Genomic DNA, 20,992 nt, shown 5'->3' on the forward strand with positions numbered 1-20,992 from the left:
CCTTGGTTTCAATTTCACTGTTTAAAGTTCTTGATCTTCACTCCACAAGAAATCATTATTTTTGTATCATTGTCTCGTTTAGTTGAGACTTCAGTACAGCAGACCATGTTGGAATGAGCACTTCTTGAAAGATTGCTTGTTTATTAAACCCGTGTACATTACACTGGAAATAAGTCATGCCCTTTAACTGCACTGTGTAATGTTTTTCACTCCATCTTCCCCACCTTTGGGTCTACATGATATGACAATGTAATGATTGTTCATTACACAAACATTCAGCAAAGCTTTTACCAAAAACATCTGTTACTCTTCATCATAGATGCCTCCCCATTGAAAAAAATTATTTTGCTTCACTCTGAAAATAACTTTGAATGAACAAGTTGAATACAGAATAATGCAGCCAGTAAGCAATAATCAGTAACTGTATGCATTCAGTTAATACATGATTATGCTTTGGACCTAAATTCATCAAGATGCTTCATTCTATTTATCATGAACTGTGTTCCATATTCTTCATATATATTTTTATTTATTTAATGAAACCATTAAATGTTAAAATGTAATATTTCCTCTTGTTTATTCAAAAGTCTAGAAATATTTTAACTGATTAAATTTTGGTATTCAGTTGTTAAGACTGTTTATTTTCTTTGCAAAAGATTATAAAGTCTTTTCAATGTTTAAATGAATAGTGTGTGAATTTGCTCTTGCCTAGATAATGATCCTTTACTGTGGCCAGGGGCTCAATGGGTAATGCGGGCACCAGCAGAGGGTACATGCATGACATCGTATGCTCATGAGCTGCACTGATAAAACTGTATGCCTTGTATGAAAGTTGGGGTTAAGCTGAAGCTTAATGATTGACCAGCTCTCGACCACATGGAACAAATGGCCCAGACCGATGAAGGAAGGAAGGAAGGTCTGACGGTCATCAGGCACTGAATAGAAAAAGACAATGTTACCAATAAAAAGAAAAAGAGAAAAATTAATCAGTTCTCAGTATGTTCTTTAATCTCAGTCACATGTACTTAAAATGACCTCCATTGCACAACAGAAGAGACATTCTCCAAACTTGCATCTATAGTTTGGAAATGTCTTGTAAAAGATTTAAAAAAATAAAAGTCTCTCTCTCTCTCTCCCCCCCTTTACAAATTCTCTACATACTTGGTAAATAACTAAGAGTGCAAATCCTAAGCAATGAAGTGATGCTAGTTGTATTCCCCCCACTTTGTAAAGCCCTTACTGCAATCAGTCACCTCACATTTGTACTGCTAACCTTTGACCTATCCTTTTCAACATCAAGTTCAACAGCAGCAACATACTCTGATGTTTTCCCTTTGAAATTCCATACTTAGTGTATCCTCAAGCATGTAAAATATATCAATATAACAAATATTGGAATAACTGAATATGGGTTGCATTACCAGCTAATTATTTTAAATCTTTTTAGGATATTCCTGGATACTGTAAACAATTTTATGTAGCAAATATTGTTTTATAATCATCAAATACTATTCTAGATTCAGTGCCAACTTAACCCCTCTCTCCCTCCCTAAAGGACCAATCTCAATACCGGAAGAATGCCAGGCAGCCAGCATTACTGCAGCACAGATTAAAGGTGCATTGTCCAAAGCCAAGAATACAGCTTCCATGGGACCCGACAATATCCCTGGCTATGTTCTACATGAACTACAAAGTGAACTGACACCACATCTGTGTGCCCTGTTCACTCACAGCCTCATCTCAGGATTTGTCCCTACCGAATAGCACACTGCTACAGTCATCCGTCTCCATAAGGGGGGAGCAACTACAGACCCTGGGAATTATCGTCCCATTAGCCTGACAAGTCTGATATCTAAGGCTATGGAGCACATCACCGTGGACTTAATTAACAAAGATATAGGGTATCTCCAAACTCTAGATCCCATGCAATTTGGTTTTGTGAAAGGTAGATCATGGCTGCTCAACCTGTTTGACTTATTTGAAGCAGTCACCAGTGCTGTGGATGAGGGTAAAGCAGTTCATACAACCTACCTCGATCTGGCCAAGGTCTTTGATGCAATTCCACACTCAGGAATTATTGATAAACTCACCAAACTAGGCATCAACCCCTGTATCATTAGGTGGGTTGCAAACTGGCTCACATATAGAACCCACAGTGTGAAAGCAGACTCCAAGTCGGACTACTGACCAGCCACAAGTGGAGTCCCACAGGGATTGGTCCTGGGTCCTCTTCTGTTTGTCCTCTATGTGTCAGAAGTCCAGACCCACACAGAGGAACTCTGGCTGACCAATTTCACAGATGACTGCAAGCTGGGAGCCATTATTAACTCCCCAAGTGATGCAGTCATCCTACAGAAAGGCCTCACTAAGACAAATGAGTGGTGTCAAAACTATGGCCTTAAGCTTAATGCCAAAAAATCCGTCATCATCCCCTTTGGGAAAAACTCAGTTCCCACTAATTACTGCATAGATGGGAGCCCACTGAACACTAAAAGAGTTATAAGAGCTCTGGGGACACAGTTTGACAGCAACCTCTCCTTCGACCATCACATTGCCACTGTAGTCAGGAAGTCCTTCTATGTGGCACATCTCATTACTAAGGGTTTTGCCTCCAGGAAGAAAAAGGTCATCATCTCACTCTACTCTTCCCTCATTAGACCAATCATCGAGTACAATGCCCCATTTGGCATGTACCTCACTAGACATCTGCAACAGCTGGAGAGGCCACAAAAGTACCTCAGAAAGAGGATCCTAGGCTTTAAACACGTCCTACATGGACAGACTCAAAAAACTCCAGCTATTCTCTGTCTCATATCGTCTACTAAGAGGTGATCTCTGCTTGACTTACAAAGCCATGTCTGACCAAACTCTATTAGAAATACATTTAAAGAAATCCCAGTCCCTCTGCACCACACGCTCCAGGGACCTCAACCTCATTATCACAATCCACAGAACATGCTGGAGGGACAGGTTCATTACCCAGAGACTGACCATGCTCTGGAATAAACTTCCCATACACATCAAGCAGACCACCTCACTGTCCCTATTCAAGAGAAAAAAAAAAAATATAAATATATATATATATATATATATATATATATATATATATATATATATTATATGTCTACTTTGAGTCACTGAAAACTCATTTCATTGAATTTCAAACCACTCACACCAAACTGTTGAAAGCTAAAATCACTAAAAACTCATTTCACTGAATCACATTTCACTGTATGTAAGTACAGTTGGACAAATAAAACATATCTGCCCTTTTCCCCACTGTAGTGCGATCATGGAGCTAGTATATATAGTTAGGGGGTGGGGGGTTGAGGTGTGTGTAGGGTGTAGCCCTCCACCTCCTTTTGGTTTTATATTGTTAGCTTTCAGTGAAATGAGATTCATAAATATAAAAGTTAAGTAGGTGGGGGCTACGCCCCACATCACCCAATATGGGGGACTCCCTAACTATATATAATAACTCCAGGATTGCACTGCAGTGTGGCAAAGAGCATATACCTTTTATTTGACCAACTGTACTTACATTCAATGCAATGTAATTCAGTGAAATGAGTTTTCAGTGATTTGAACTTGCAGCAGTTTTTTGGGGGAGAATTGAAATTCAGTGAAATGAGTTTTCAGTGAATGAAAGTAGACCCATGTGTGTAAATCACAGTAAACATTGTACACAAATCATACATATTGCAGCTAGCTAAATATTCATTTTTATTGGTTTTCAGTACTTTCAGTCTATAGTAATTAGGTCTTAGTATACAATTCCTAACCCATATAAGAATTGTAGAGTAACGAAATTGTATTACAAACAAATTCTGTACATTGTAGATAAAAGTAGTTGGTATTATCTAATAAGGTTAATCACAGGGAGCTGATAAAAGTAACATGTTATCCCTTTGTTCAATGTATGATTCTAGATTCATATGTTTATTTTTTGTTCATTTTTGTTTGATAATAGTGTGTGTAAATATCTATATCTATCTATCTATCTATCTATCTATCTATCTATCTATCTATCTATCTATCTATCTGTCTATCTATCTCTCTATCTATCTATCCGTCTATAAATAATGTAAATATCTATATCTATCTATATATCTATCTATCCAAAAACAAAGACAAGTCTCCAACTATAACTGCATATATTGCTAATAAAACCCAACCTACCATGGATACCAAAGTTCCTAGTTTGCTTATTGAATAGACAGATTACTATACTATCTCTCTAGCTACCAATGGGTAAAAATTCATCAAAAAATAGCCAAAAGCTAGTGTGACTTACAAAAAATTAATACAATATTATATATACATCAAAAATAATAAGAGAAAATTAATTTAGTTATATATTACACCACTGAAAACTATTCCCCCATTGCTTCATAAATGTTTCATATTCCTCTTCTATTAATTACACATAGGTTCATAGGTTCATAGGTTCATACTAGGCTATCTGCCCGAGGGCATTTACAAGCCTAGCCCATAGTTTTGTGGCTTACGCCACCCCTTTAGTATGGGGAACTATACCCATTATTTTGCTGTGCCTCTGTTGAGCAGTGACACTGAGGTAATCCCTGGGGTATATTAAATAATCCAACAATTAGTGTACTATATACCTATTTATGTAATAGTAGTATAAATTATTCATTAAATATTCCTAAATTATTCACAAATTCAACATTATGAAAACTAAATCTCTAAATAAATAAATATAACAGTGTAGGACCTGAAGAGTTACAAGTGATAGGTAATGTTATACTAAACTATAATACAAAATATAATCAATGTGTGTGTATATATATATATATATATATATATATATATATATATATATATTTATTTGTGTGTGTGTTTATATATGTACATATATATCATGCTAAAAGATACACACATATTCTATAGATCTAACAAAAGCTCGGAATTAATTTTTGAAGCACAAGTGTCTATATCTTAAAATTGTGTAACATTCTTAACATGACAAATATCAAATCATTTGAAAATCCTTTAGCCTATTAAACTACTTCATAAAAATATGTACATTACTGAGATTGAAGAGAATGTCTTGCTATTTTTATGGAGTAAAAAATATTTGCAGTCTATATTGTATTCAGATATTACAATCTGCTTAATTTAAATCTCTCCTTTCTCAGGTTCAAACATATTGAAAAATCTTCTTTGCTTTCTATCAGAATTGATGTATTGATTCATCAACATAACACTCAAATTTCATCTTTGACTTTTGAAATGAGTCAGTTTAGGTAGTTATAGTGAGTCTAATAATACACGTGTAAAAGCTTCAAAGTTACACAACCAAGCTTCAAATTTCACCTTTCAGATTATTTTCAAATATTTTTATATGATTTTCTATGGAAATTATATGAGCTCTTGTACATTTACATTCTTGCCAAATGCAGGTATATGTAATAGACATCTTTTTTATAAGCAGTTTGTTATTTAAATATATTTTTCTGTCTTATTTTCTCACTAATATTATACCTTATTCTACTTATCTTGTATTTCTAAAATCTCCCATCAAAAATATTTAATCATCAACTCTCTGTTAAAAAATATAGTATCTTTATATATTTCTTAACTTACTAATACTGCTCTTTTATTAATCTTACATATTAAATATTTCATTCCTTGTGCATTTGCATATCATTCATAATATGTTTATTCTTATTAATTCTAATATTACAATCAATCTTCACTATATATAACACATTTCATCCATGTTTAATTTGAATGTGTGATTTTAGCCATTTGAACTGCTGTTTTGATCTAAACTTCACATCCTGATATCTTAATTTGATAACAGCATGTGAAAACTCAATGCATACAGCAGCTGCTAATTTTCTCTGTGTGTTTCACATTCTTCTTAGTTCTTTTAAGCTGTTCTAATTAGTAATAAACATCTAACTTTTCTTATTTCCTTTAATATGTACAGTGACAATGATGCTACAAACATAAGCTATTTATATGTGTGCAACAGCTCAATATAAAACACTTCTATAGCTTTTGTTTTATCAATTCTTCACTTCTGAGAAAAGAAAAAATATATTATTTTGAGTTGATTTCTCAGAGGTATTGGTACCAAGGAAAAGAACACCACAAACTCAGAAGAAAGCACACTTCGTGTACAGTTAAATTATCCAGCAATGAAATATGATAAACTACACCAATATTTTATTATAAAGATTAAGTGCTTTCATTTCTCATCCTACAGAAAATTCATCTGAATGAAAATTCTCATATATATATATATATATATATATATATATATATATATACGGGTCTATATGACTTGGTCGACAGTTCATATGATCGAATGTTTATTTGGTCGACAGTTCATTTGATCGACAAGCATTTGCCCCCTTCCCCAATGTTGTGTGACCCTGGAGTTGATATATATAGTTAGGGGGGGTGGGGGGCACAGCCCCCCACATTGGGGGTGTGGGTGGCGAAGCCCCCCACCTAAAATGCTTGTCGATCAAATGAACTGTTGACCAAATAAACAGTCGATCATATGAACTGTCGACCAAGTCATATAGACCCATATATATATATATATATATATATATATATATATATATATATATATATACATGAAATAAAAGAAAGAAAAAGAAACATTCTTTCTGTTTTCACAGACACCAGTGATGAACTTTGACCTAAATTTTCTTCAGAACAGTTCAAAGTTGGAAGAAGTCAGCATTCTGACACAACTGGGACATTCTTTTGTTCTCAAGCTTTCTCTGAGTGTTACTTCTTTAATAAATGACCTTTGAAAGAAATGTATCACACAGGAAGAAATAAAAGAAAATTACCAGCACTTTAACACTCTTTCATTAGCATATTACTTAGATCTAACATCCAGTTAACCCAGCAATGCTGTACTAATAAAAAATGAACAAATAAAATAAAATTATTAAGTTATCTAGTCTTAAAGTTATCAGTTCTATTTATTAAATTTAATGATATTCTCTAACAGAAAGTTTTTGCTTAACATTTAGAAATGCACTTAAAAGTTTAGTTAAATGAAATATATTAAGTTTTTCACTGTAATTATAGTAAAACAGTACAATTAACAATTTATATTCATCATCATGAAAATGTGTTTAGCTTAAAATATAAATATCTAGTTTCATATGTTTTAAAGTTTAAAGTTCAGTACAAAACTTTTATTTAAAAGGGCAAATCTATTGTTTCAGAAAATAAAAGTCCTGCAATCAGAGAATAAAAGTCACTTATTTTAAGCTTTTTAATTTTAGAAACTGTTTCTTAGAAATTCAACTCACTCTATCTCTTGAGGAATATACTGTTTCACTACATTTCTTCAATAGTACTAAGGATTTTATTGCTGTTAATAAAAAGTAGATACCTTCTCCACAGTGTAAAATATTTTGGTTTCATTAGAAATAATTAATTTGGTCTTTGTAGAAAGCACTAAAGTGGCTTTAATATTGTTCTTTTTAAGTTCCTCGATTAATGGTAAACAGGGTTTTCTTTTAATCATTACTTTACTTAAATAATTATTGTCAAATCTGACTATATGATTAGATGGTCTGGAACATGTTATTTTAATACTTGATCTTTATCGAACTTAGATATGAATTTAAGTATAACTGAACATGGTGGCAAGTTTTTCTTCTTCAACATTGCTCTTAGGTATCTATGTCTCATTTCATTTTCAAGAAATAAAGTTTCAGTTAGATTTAATGTTTTATGTAGCCAGGTTGTTAAGAAATTTATTGTACTGTCTCCCTCATACTTTCCAGGTATTAAATAAATTTTAATGTTATTTCATCTCAATCTATTTTCTAAATCATCAACTTTTTAATGAGACAGTTATTTTGTTTTAAAAGAAATGCAGTCTGAGGATCACCTTCATTTATTCTTCCTTAATGATCATTTAGCACTTCTTCCATACTGCTGATGTGTGCACTTTTCATAAAAAAAATTAAACTGTTCCATCTTCTGTCTGGTCTCTTCACTGAAACTTTCTAGTTTGGTATCCAGTTTGACTATTTCAAGTAATACATCCTGCTTACTAATTTTTTTACCACTACTTGGCTTCATCCTCTGCATCCACATTCCATACTTTCATAGTTTCCAGCTGAGGGAGGTAATATGTACAATTAGCTTATAAGGAATAAAGTCAGTAGCCAGAGTTCTCATTAATGATACTGCCATCACTAAATGCTGGTAAAGTAAATAGCGCATTTCTGTGGTCTATTTACCTGTGAAATTTCTGAATATGTCCTCTGACCAAAAACCTATGTAAGCAAGCCTGTCATTTTCCCATGTAGTATGTGAGGGGGGAACTATCAGGATTTTCTTTTGTATTTCTTCACTACTGGTTTAACTTTTATTATGTTTTCCTAGAATGCCCAGTTTTACACATATACAGAATACCAATAATAATGATTTTTTTTTTCCTAAATGTTAAAAATGGCTGAGTTGAATGAAATACTACCAAACATGTGGAGGTGAGGTTTTGTGTTTGTTTTATTAACTTTAGAAAAGCATTTGCAATAATTTCAAACAACATATAATATAGATCTCAGACATTTCTTCTCACTGGTGGCATGATAGCCCTAATTTAATATGACATTATTTAATAATTTGTATGTCTCAACAGTGTAGGAAATTGTAAGCTATTTCATATTTCCCTTATCAGTGAAAGTGTCACTATTAAAGTAAAAACTGTAATGGACTAAATTTCTTTAAAGGTAATTGGATGGAAAACCATGTCTGGGTCTGGGACTATCTCAGCTGTTGACAGGCTGGGAAGTGGAATTTCAAACCTGGTCTTGAGCTAGCAGGGCATTTCTTCATAGGTCCTACTCCCTTAGTATGTTGACTTTATAGTGTGAACATGGACAGACAATGAGGTGTCACCTTTGAGGTTATGTCATCCTTAGCTCTGAGGACTTCACTTTTTTATTGAGCATCAGACACACCATCCTGCCCTGTAAAAGAACTAAACAAATACTAAACAAGTGTTCCAACTAATGCACCACATTTCTTTCCTCAAGATAGTCATGCCTATGTTTGCTCTATTGGTCATCTAGGGTACTAATTAATCCAGTGTCATGAACACTGTAGTAAGGACTTTTCCCTTCTACACTATGAAAGTAGCATTGTGTACAATATTTTCCTTATCAACTTTCCCCTCCTCTGATTCTGCAAGGTATTATTATTCAGTTATCATCCCTAAGTGTAAGTAACAACTAAACTTCTACAAAGCATTTCGGATTCTACACAAAAACTGATCTCTGACCAGAATGGAATTATTTTCTTTGATTGTACTAGCATCTTTCAAAGAGCAAGATTAACACAGTATAGCATTTCCAGCTTATTTGCCTTCAGAACTTCTATCTTCAGTTAAATGGTTCATACTACCTCATCAAGGCTTGGACTGAAAGTTATCAAGAAGCTTCAATGTCGTCTCATCTGATTTGTTTCTTATTCCCAATGCAGCATTAATATTAATAGTTTTGAGATGATTAGACTGAATGCTATCTCACCTAATTTACATTTTTTATTTCCTGTACAAAATTAGTTTCATTACCTTCCTGCGATTACTATAGCCTGAAATGTTTTAATGTAAATGTTGATAATTTATCTCAATGATTAGGAATATACTGAGTATCAAACCTATTCCATTTTTTTATTATTGCTAATTGTTATAAAATATTACCAGTTTTTTTCTGGTAGTCAAAACTCTTACTGTAATTATGACACAAAATACTGAAAATAACTTAAATCAATGTAAAACTTAAAAATCCCCCTAAATGTCCTCAATGAGACTGAAAAAAGAAGAATATTAATTGACTTTCACAAATCTCATTTAGAATTATTGTATACCACCATACTCTGTCCTTGTCAAAGAACTGCTATCTTAGATAACATATATTCATTGCAATAATATAAACATGATATCACATCAGAAATATCATCTTTCAGTGTCATAGAGAGGTGGACGTCTGACTGACACTCATATAATCGAAAACTGATTAATAGACCTGGTACTGAAAGATGCAAGTGTGGGGGTGAATGATTGGTATTTGTCATCTTACCAATTCTGGGTAGAGAGATGGGGGTTCCAGCTTATAGGTGGGTGCCTCCTGGTGCAGGCACATGAGTATTTCCTGTTTGCAAACAGAATATAATAAGGCATATCCTGTGCATGTGTATATGTGCCACTGTGCATGGTGAGATACACACATTCACATTGTGATTGGGATTCCCCACATCTTGCCACATAAAAAAAATCTCCAGTCCTAGACCACTTATATAATGCCCAAATGCTATCTGTCATTCTTTATGTAAGGGCAGTGACTTCATATATGGAAGGACTGTAAAACTATTCTATCCTTGGATGAAAGGTCTATCACCATATCTCAGTGGACTCTACAGAGATGGGATAGGATATCGTCATGGGACATGGCTTAAATTAGCAGCAGAGAGCTATGGCAGCAAAAAAAAGTGCTGTGCATCTTACAGTCTATACATCCTCTCTGCCGGTCTCCCTAACAACAAAAGCACTGCACTTTGACTGCTTCTTCCCACTACCCAATTAAATCAAACTCATTGTCAACAACAACAATGATCTCTGCTTCTAAGATCAGGGATGATAAACATAATCAGACCTTTCAACAGTTTAGATATCTAACATTACTGGCTTTCTCAGTATGGAACATTTTTCTGGTCCAAATATGTAAGGAATTCAAATATGTAATACAGAGACAAAATACAACAGCATTTTTGCCAATAAATAAATAAATAATGGGAAAAAGAAAAAAATGAGTCTGTCACTACTTAGGAAAATTGTATAGGTTCTCATTCATTGTTCCCCTCTACTCGTCACTCATTAGACCCATTATAGAGTACAACGCCCCTTTTGGAATGTACCTCACAAGACATCTGCAGCAGCTGGAAAGGCCACAGAAGTACCTCACAAAGAGGATTACTGGCCTCAAACAAATGCCCTACACCGACTGCTTCAAAAAACTCCAGCTTTACTCCCTAGCATATCGCCTACTCCGAGGTGATCTCTGCCTAACATATAAAGTTATGTCAAACCCAGAGCTGCTGGACATGTTACATCTAAAGAAATCCCAATCCCTCCAAGCTACATGCTCTGTGGACCTAAACCTTGTCACCACAATGAACAGGACACACTGGAGGGATAGATTCCTGTCCCAGAGAGTTCCTATACTCTGGAACAAGCTACCCATCTGTGTCAAGCAAAGTTCTTCATTAGCACTCTTCAAGAAAAATCTTGATGAGTGGATGGGAAATAGGAAATACACCCCGGGGATCACTTCTGTGTCTCTGCTGGACAGTGGCACAGGAAAATAACTTTCTTGGGTGGTGTAAGCTATGGTACCTTGCTGGCTAGGCTTACGTAGGCCCTTGGGCCGATAGCCTAGTACCTACCTATGAACCTATGAACCTATAAGGTCAAGTCTGTCATATTTACGTCACTCAGTGTAGAAAACAACTGATCACACGTCATCTGTTCCATTGTTGTAACATTAACATTCCCCCTTGAACTATCTGCATCATTTAGTATAAAATCATAATTCTGGTCACTGTTATACTACATAGCAGTTAATTTACTTTTATTAAAAAGATGAAGTATTTCTTTCATATTTGTTACACTATTACTCTATATTGCATTGAATCTGTATGACTGTTGCAAGTAATATATGTTCTGTGCATACATTCAGCTTCACCGTTTGAATCGGCCGTCTGCAGACAGGCCAGGACTAGTCTAACCTGCTAGTTAATAAGTCAAAGGTAAATTAATTTGACTCTTTCATGTTAAGGACCCAGACAGTTGGAATGAGGAGAATGTTCTTCTCTGTCACACTTTCAGCCTTGGTTCAATTAGTGACCTACCAGCTCTTTCCAGCTCGAAGGGAAGTGTTGACTTTTTTCTGGTTGGTGAAGTCTGGAGTTTTTTCTAACCTAGGCAAAACCATGAGACATCAGCAGGTAATACATAGTGGAGAGGTGGTATAACAAAGTTCATTGCAGTGAGACTCATCAACATCAGTAGAAGTTACATTTAGACACAGAGACGCCTCTGTGTACCATCAGAATGATACAATATTAGAATCTGTTTGTTGGAAGAATGTGGCCTGTTGTCATTTTAGTGCTTTGGCATTTTTACGAAGTGTAAACTTTTTAAAGGAATACACCAACATTAAACAGAATAATCATGGATACAACCAAGAGACATGTTCACCAGAACAACAGTGTAAGGCAGGAAATATCGTTATCCCACCTAGTAGCAGAAGGAAAACTACTCAGTCTTTTCTTATATATTTTTATTTACAGAATTAAATTTGTACTACAATTGTTTTTCAGAAATATGCAGTTTTACAGATGTAAACAACATCATTATAAATGAGAGCTTTTTAAATACCACAACCAACTGGACTGTTGTGTGCAGTGTGGGGTTTGAACCCCTTGTGACATATATTTACTGTAAAAGAAATGACAGTGGCAGAGCAGAATGGAGTACTAAGGATGCATGTGGTGGTAAGTTTTTGTTTCCATCATTAACTGAAGAAAGTTGTATCTACACTTATTTTAATGGATCTCGATATGTTTGGTCATACTGGTGGCATTGTACTGCTAATTTAATCTGACAATGTTTGTGATTGTCCTCACAATGCAAGAGGCTATATGGTGTATGACAGGCACCTTCTCAATAGATGTTTTACTGCAAAATGAATTATTGTAAAGCAACATAATACTTAGAAGAATATTGATTACTATCGTCCTGATTTTTGCTCAAGAAATAAGGTATTTTCTAACAATAGAGTACAGTATTTTCCATGGCCCACTGTATTTCCTGGTCCCCATATAAAATTTTAATTACTTCCAGAAATCAGTTAGTGCTGGGGTCCTTAATATAGCTAGTGTTGATTTATCTAAAAGCCTAAGAAGATTCTAAGTGAAACAAATCTTCATTTTTCTTTATTATTTTTTCCTGTAAGCAATTACATAACTTTTTTAAGGACTGCTGTCAATATGATACAAATATTTAGCTATACAGATTCTACTACAAAAATGAATGCTAAAAATAAACAAATAAATTATATCTAAATGCCTGTTATGTGGCTTAAAAAGTTATTCAGCAGTAATCTGCAAACAATAGCCTATAGGACTAAATTTCTAATTCCACTGGTTCTCTTTTAGCTTTGAAAAAATGTGGTCGAAGTTAAAATCTTTATAACTCTTTTTTAATCTGTACCCATATTCCTTTTCAAACCCTTAGCTGTCATACTTAGAACAATAAAACAATAATACTGTATCGAATTACAGAGCAATATGAATTTTTATGTGAAAGTCATGTCCACTGTGGTGGGAAACTGCTCCTGTTTATGGCACTTTTAAACTGAATTTCATTAACAAGCCAAGTTCCAGACTGTGTTTGGAATAAAGTGGAGTTTTCCAGTTGTCATCTGTACTCAAGCTATTGTTGAGAAATTCAGAGTTATTTCCTGCCTTTCTGATAGTTGACAAAAGCCAATAGCTCTCTCCCAAACACAGAAAGTGATTTGAGTAGCAGCATATCATCTTTAGCTGAGGTTGCATGCATGGATGTGTGCATTCATTATCTTTAATGACTCCACTGAATGCCTCATGTGAATACAGGTGGGTGTAAAGAGAAGCCTTGGGTAAAAGACATTCTACCCTCAAGATGGTATCATACTTGGCTATCCCTGCCTCTCCTCAGAGGAAGATCTTGCCCTGTCTAACAACTCCTATTCCCCATACAACATGACTTCCTTCCTTCCCATTGTATTAACACTGCACTTATAACCTATATACATACTATCAAAAAGCTAAAGATAATGGCAAACTAATCTCCTCCTTATTTATAGACTTGTTTAAAGCCTTTGACACAGTTTGCACAGCAAATTCTATTTCAATGTCCCCATTAGGTATCTCTCAGCCCAGCCTTCTATGGTTCAAAAATATCTATCTAATAGGTATCAGCCAGTAAAATGGCACTCTGCCATCTATCCATAACTCCCAGTCATCATCGGTGTACCACAAGGCTCTATCTTTGGTCCCCACCTGTTTAACATTCTCACCAACACACTCCACACATCAACCCAACAGGCCTTCCTACTACATAGGCAGATGACTCCACACTCATTTGCACATCTGACAATGTGGCACACCTGCAAAAAATGACTTAGAAATCTTTAACAGCAACCGATCTTTGTAGCTCACAACTCATGCTGAACCCTAAACAAGAATAAACTACTACTTTTTTTCCCCAAATCCCTCTCTCATGAAAAAAACAAAATTAAAGTTCTCTCTCTTGATAATATAACACTTCTCATAGCAAATTATTATGGATGATAGTGGGTGATTATCTTACATTCTACCTGCACATACAAAATTAAATAAGAAAATTTCAACAAAAACTAGGAATGTTTTATAGAGCTAAAAACGTTCACACTGACTCGACTAACGCTGCACTTGCCATTACTTATCTCCTCTCCACACTTCTTTATGCTGCTTCCATCCTTACTAACCTTCAGGCATCACAAAAATCAAAACTTGATTAATGCTTCAACAAAGTTGCTAAATTTGCAGTACATACCCCTTTCAGAACCCACGACGGTATAGCACTGAAAGCCTAAATTGGTTACAACTACCCTATCAACTAACATATACACAGCTTCTTACCCCTTATAATATTATCCAGAATGTATCTGCTTTTCCAGCACTAAATAACATTCTGCACAACCATGTTCCTAATCAGTCATTACAATCCAATGACCGAAAACTCCTTTCTGTTCACAAACCTATCATATCTGCTCGGCATTGTCTGTACTTGTACCATGTTGCTAAGGCCTAGAATTCCTTATCTTTATCCAGCAGGTCAATACCTTCCCTTCCATCCTTCAAAATCATTTTGAAAGACTTCCTAGGCAAAAGTCGGTTTTGTTCTTACTCAACACCAGGATAAACTATATTCGTAAATGTGTACAAATCCCTATTCGTGTCTTATATTGCCTTACTGCCCTTCTTCACTCACTCACGTACTTCTATCAATTTCTCTCCCCTGACTTTCTCTCTAAATATACTACAAGCCTGCTTTTCTCACACTTTGTTTTACAATTCCTGTTTATATTATACAAACATATTTAATTTCTCTATAAACTGGCTAAAATTTCTTTAACTATGAAATCATTGTCATATAACTTGTATCTATTCTTAACTAATGCTTTCATATTATGTCTAATTTGGTATAATTGTTTAAGCTATGTTTGTTTTTTGTATTATTTTTAAAGATTGTAAAATTATTATTCTAAAAGTGTTTTGCAAAAAATACATACATACACTGACAAACCCTTTTTCCCATTTTTTTTGCGCATGGGGCTGGGGTGTCACTTTAGCAGTGACAGTCATCTAGAGCCAAGGTCTACACCGCCAGATGACTAGCCTTGCCATAGATGTCAATAATAAGTAAATAGATAAATAAATACTGTAACCTTTTCTGTGGAGTATCAAGAGTGGGCTTTTAATGGCACACAGCTACATTAAAGGAAATATTGCTTGCGAGTACAAGATGTGATTCATCAGCACAACAGTACACCTCAGGTGTCTTTATGGTTAATGCAATTCAGTTTAATCCCACCCTTGCCCCCCCACTAAGAAAACAGCTCTGATCCTGCTCTTGTTAATTATACCAGCAGTTCTCATTGTTTGAGCTGACTTGTCCCAATCCAGCTAATATGACTTGAAAGGTAGACCAAAGATATTACATTTGATCCACCACAAATCCAATGTGATATTGAGTTTGCAGGATTCAGACTTGCAATTAAGATAATTAGATGTGAGAAAATCATTTCAGCTTGACAAGAAGTGAAACAATGTGGTGTTTTTTTTTGTTCACTAAAAAAGATTTTCCAATGGTAGATTTTCCTTTTTACTGTCATCTCTTGCCATTTGCTGTCCAACCTATTGACATACAGGAATGTGACACCTAATTAACTGGCTGCTGGTAGGTGTTAATTGGTTAGTAATGATAGTGAAATTCAATCCAGGAAAAGTGCTGCAGTAAGATGCAGGTAATGCTCCACCACTCTCTTATCTAAGAAAGTCTCCAAATAACAGAACCTAACATTAAACACCCAATGTTAAACATCACAAAACTGACCCTTTTAAAGTCATATTATCTGAACATTATTTTAGTTTTAAGTGTTCTGCTAATCTGTTTGAATATGTCTTCTTTCTTTCTAACTTTTTGAAGTTCTGAGATGAAACTGAATAGTTACATTTGGAATTGTTCATTTGTCCTTTCTCTATTTTATAAGTATCCATTTAAGTTCTTTGTGATGCTCTCATTGATGTTCTATCCGGGTCTATATTACAAGACTGAAAGAGCAGAACCACAAACATCTATAGAGCGAAAAAAAGGAACCTCAAAGTGCTGTTTGTCTTATTGTGGTAAAGAGAAGAGTGGAATATTTGCCCTTTCCTCACTGTAGTGCATTCTCAGAGTTGGAATATATGTTTAGCTGGTGGAGGGGCACAGCCCCCCACAAAAACAAGTTTGAGGTTCCGTTTCTTTAGGCGTTCACATGTAGGGACTGAATCCAAAAGACTTGCTCTTAGTATAAGTTTCCACTCACACTGAAAGCAGGTGTTTTGGAATCTGAGCCCTGTGCAAGCCTATTTATAGATGGGCCTTACACTGATAAGTTACTTACACTGAGAACAGGTCTTTCAAAATCATGGCAGACTTGCACTGACAGCAACTCTTTTGTAATCTGGCCCATAGTGTGATTTCACTGCCACGTTAGTACAAAAATGTGCTACATTATCATTGAGGCCATCATTTATACACTGACTTGGGAACCAAAAGGCATGCATATCTCCCCTTCATTTTTGTATTTCTCTTTTTTAGATGTTATGGCCTCTTTCAAGACTACATTTTAATTATATCTGATTCCTTTTAAAGACAATAATTTATTTTCCACCACTATCTAGAAGAAATGTTGTACCTGATAAAAATCTCCATATCACCCTACTGCTATTTCAAGTAATTGTCCTTCACACTAAAGCAAAGAATCAGTATGTTTGCATGCTTAAGGGGAACCTTTCCCACCTTACTCCTACTCAGTTCCAATGTACTAGTAACAGACAGGATGGATATAAATCTACTTTGACCCACTGGCAACATGTTGTTTCCTACGGAATCATTCACTTTAGTATTGTAAAGTTTCTCATAAAAAAGAGTTTTGCAGTCTCATTCATTCTCTTGGGCCAAGGTAATGTCAACTGTTTCCAACTTAGAAATACCACTGGCCTGTTCTCTAATGACGTTTATCTTGGAAAAACTGGGGAGGGCACTTGTTATTCTATTACATGTTAATAAATCAGTACTTCCTAAAACTGTGTATTCAAACAAACTTATGTCATTACATTACAATTAAAATATCGAAAAACTGGACTTGTGCTTTAGAGAGTACAGTACTGGTACCGAGGACAAATAAATCTGTTGTGTTTTTAATGTAAACAAAAAATTCTTCCAATTTCACCAAGGTGTCAGACCAGATGAAAATAACACTGTCAGAAAAGTACCAGTAATATACTACTCAGTCTGCATACTTGCATTTGAAAGCATAGCAAGTTTCAAACCTACTAAGCAGTGCATTTGTAAAAGCTGGAGCTAAGGCTGCTCTCATGACTATACTGTTTTAAATTATAATAGCTCTTGCCACAAATAAAAATGTTATTGATTTAGAATTGATTTACATTCTTTCTAACAAATACAAAAACACATATATTTTCCTACAAATTATGTTCTGTAAGCAAATAATAAATGAATACATCAATACCTAAACTTTATATATATATGTGTGTGTGTGTGTGTGTGTGTATATATATATATATATATATATATATATATATATATATATATATATACACACATATATATATATATATATATATATATATATATATATACATATATATATATATATATATATATACATATATATATACATATATATATATATATATATATATATATATATATATATATATATATATATATATATATATATATATATATATATATATATATATATATATATATATATATATATATATTTATTTTTAATGTCAATAGTTACGAAAAATAGCCTTTGCTTGACCTAATTTCTTTCAATTTCTCTGAAATGTGCCATAAGTCATCAAAATGCACTAGAATGCTACAATATTTTGGTTTCAACTTGTTCAACATGAATTGCCAGGGTTATGATTCCTGACCCCCTCACAGATACAGCTAACTGAAATAGAGGATCTATGGTACTTTTGCAATGCAGCTTTACCTTAATGCAAGAGTGAACCCTGGTTTGAATGACACTGTCAGTAGGAAAGGTATACATCAACCGAGACTAGTAGAATAGCAAGTGCTTTTTAATTTCTGATTGGGGAAGTGCACTGGTTTGTGTATTTATATTATACTTGTATTTGTGAATGAGAGTTCTATGTTTTTTATAGATAGTACACTTTCAAATTTGCACTCCTTCATTGTTCTAACAAAGTCTCGACATATTTTTATGTATCTTTTCACTTAGTCTGACTCTTCCTTGAAATTGGCCAGCTAGTTGTGTTAGAGTTAAATATACATACTAACAAACACTAAGCAAAGCTATTTCCTAAAAATTCCTAATTAAGCATCACCCCAAGTGTAAATAAATGATTATTTTGGGGCACTGATTATATATTCCCAAATTTGAATACATATTCTCAAATATGAGTAGTTCCTTTTACATGTACCATATTTATGACTTCAAAAGAGCAGTTGATACAACTAATCACAAGCAACTACCTGTATATATTTTTAATATATACTTCTCCTCTGACTTACTTAGCTTGACACTTATTTCCTGTGTCTTCTTGTAGTTGTGTTAGCTCTGCTCAATCTACTGCATCTGTTTTATAACAATGATTTACACAGGAATTCATACTTTGTCCCATTTTAGTTCATTTTTAGTAAATGATTAACTTACTCACCTTTCCTGTCTATAACTCATTTATGTAGATGACTTATTGATTTTAAGAATCTTAACCAGTTATAATGATGCACCTCCTCACTGGTTGTGTATTAAAAGTTTAAGACCCACACTTGCAAATCCTAGGATCATGAAAAAGAATGTTTGCATGGGAAATAAAAAACATCAGATGCCAAACTTCACTGCAATGCTATTAAATCATTTGTGCATGCTCTATTCTCCTTTCTAAACAATTGATATAAAGTTTCACCCCTAAACTCCTGCTTATTATATATACTTACACTGAAATTGCTGTCCTTTCAAATACATGCATTATTTTAAAGTACCTCACTCTCAGACTTATTACATCTTCTCAGCTTTCTGAATTTCATCTCACTGTCTGAGAAGAGTAAGAAATAAAAAGAAATAGAAAGTATGATTGTCTATCTTCTACAAAAAAGCCACACCAATATAAAAATCCCTTACCTGAACCTTGATTTTGTTCAACAAGTAAAAGTTGCTTGTTACTCCTAGTCAAACGTTAAAACCTGACAACCTTTGCCATTATTCATAAACTTCACTTAGCCACAACTTCCAATTTTCCAATCCTCAAATTACTTTCATTAAATGTTTTGAGGTTCACAGATACCCAGGAATCTTTACTAATCACACCAGTACTTTCAGTAAAAATGTAGACAGCAACACAAATAACATTCCTTATTACTTATAGATTCTTAGATCTACTTCAACTAGCTCATACAAAATCCACTATTAAATTTTTTTTGTCTAAAGTGAGTATGTTTTCCCCTTCTCATTCTTGTAAACTCCCATTGCATCTCAGTTTAAAAAAAGCCAGAATGATCAAATTAAATCCCACAGATTTATTATTTTTTTCTTTTTCCAGAACACACTATTGTAGTCTTTTCAATACCACCCTAACAACAAAGAATGTGGTACATTATTTTTCTCATCTATACTAAATAACATATTTTGCAACCCTTATTGATAAACTTTCTTTTGTCAACTATCACAATATTTCAGCTATACATCATAGTAGAATAAAGCCCTGATTGTACACAGAAAAGCTGAGACTGGCAGGTCACCCAGGTGCTAGATGATCCAACAGTAGGGCAAAACAGGAGTTAGAGGCCAGTACTGGCTCCATCATCCTGAAAGAGGGATAACAGTACATGCAGGTGCAAAATGGATACCTGACATACCCTGGGTACACTAAGAAGTGCCAGCATGAGGACAAGGAAGAACTTACTATATTGGACATGAGACTCGTGTTGGTCATGCTATATTGGACATGAGACTCGCGTAGGTCATGTGCATAAGGTCATATGCCAAAAGCCACCCACATTTTGGGACTTTTCCCTCAGGCTGATATAAGGAGTGATATGCAGAATAGAAAGCCATGATAATTACTTGGCTGATCACTTTTTCTGTGACATTTTTAAAGCACAAGGAATAAATGGTATACAAGAGTCATAGAAAAGATGATAGCCAGCAGGCAATTCAGAAAAAGCTGAAGAAAATTGTTTATCACTATATGATTAGACCTGATTTACTAAAATTGTTCCCACAAAGTTAAGATAATTCTCCAAAATTTCATGTGCGGTTTGGAAAACTCTCAAAAACATTGAAAATCATCTTTTAGTGTGACTTTCTCTAAATGTTCTACTTGCTCACTGGAATAAATAGATTCAGCACAAGTTAAATAACAATTATTATTATTCTTAACAGAGATGGTAGACTGATCACAAATAGACCAATTTCAGGCACTGCCTGAGAAAGACATTGTCTTTATGGATTAATCATTTAGGTAATTATAGTACATCGTTCAAAGCAATGAGCAATTAATATATGTATAGTGACAAAATCATACCTTTCACACTTTTAGTAGATGCACCTAAACAAATCCTAGTATGTTT

At 34.2% G+C, this 20,992-nt stretch overlaps 1 protein-coding gene across 1 annotated transcript in view; it reads left to right on the forward strand.

Annotated features, from left to right (window-relative positions):
• Window positions 1–20,992, forward strand: part of LOC122814881 — a 1,525,389-nt gene that overhangs the window by 195,160 nt on the left and 1,309,237 nt on the right. The gene's annotated exons all lie outside the window — the stretch shown is intronic.

The sequence above is a fragment of the Protopterus annectens genome, chromosome 1.part1, assembly GCF_019279795.1.
Source record: "Protopterus annectens isolate FY-2018-M chromosome 1.part1, PAN1.0, whole genome shotgun sequence".
NCBI lineage: Eukaryota > Metazoa > Chordata > Ceratodontiformes > Protopteridae > Protopterus > Protopterus annectens.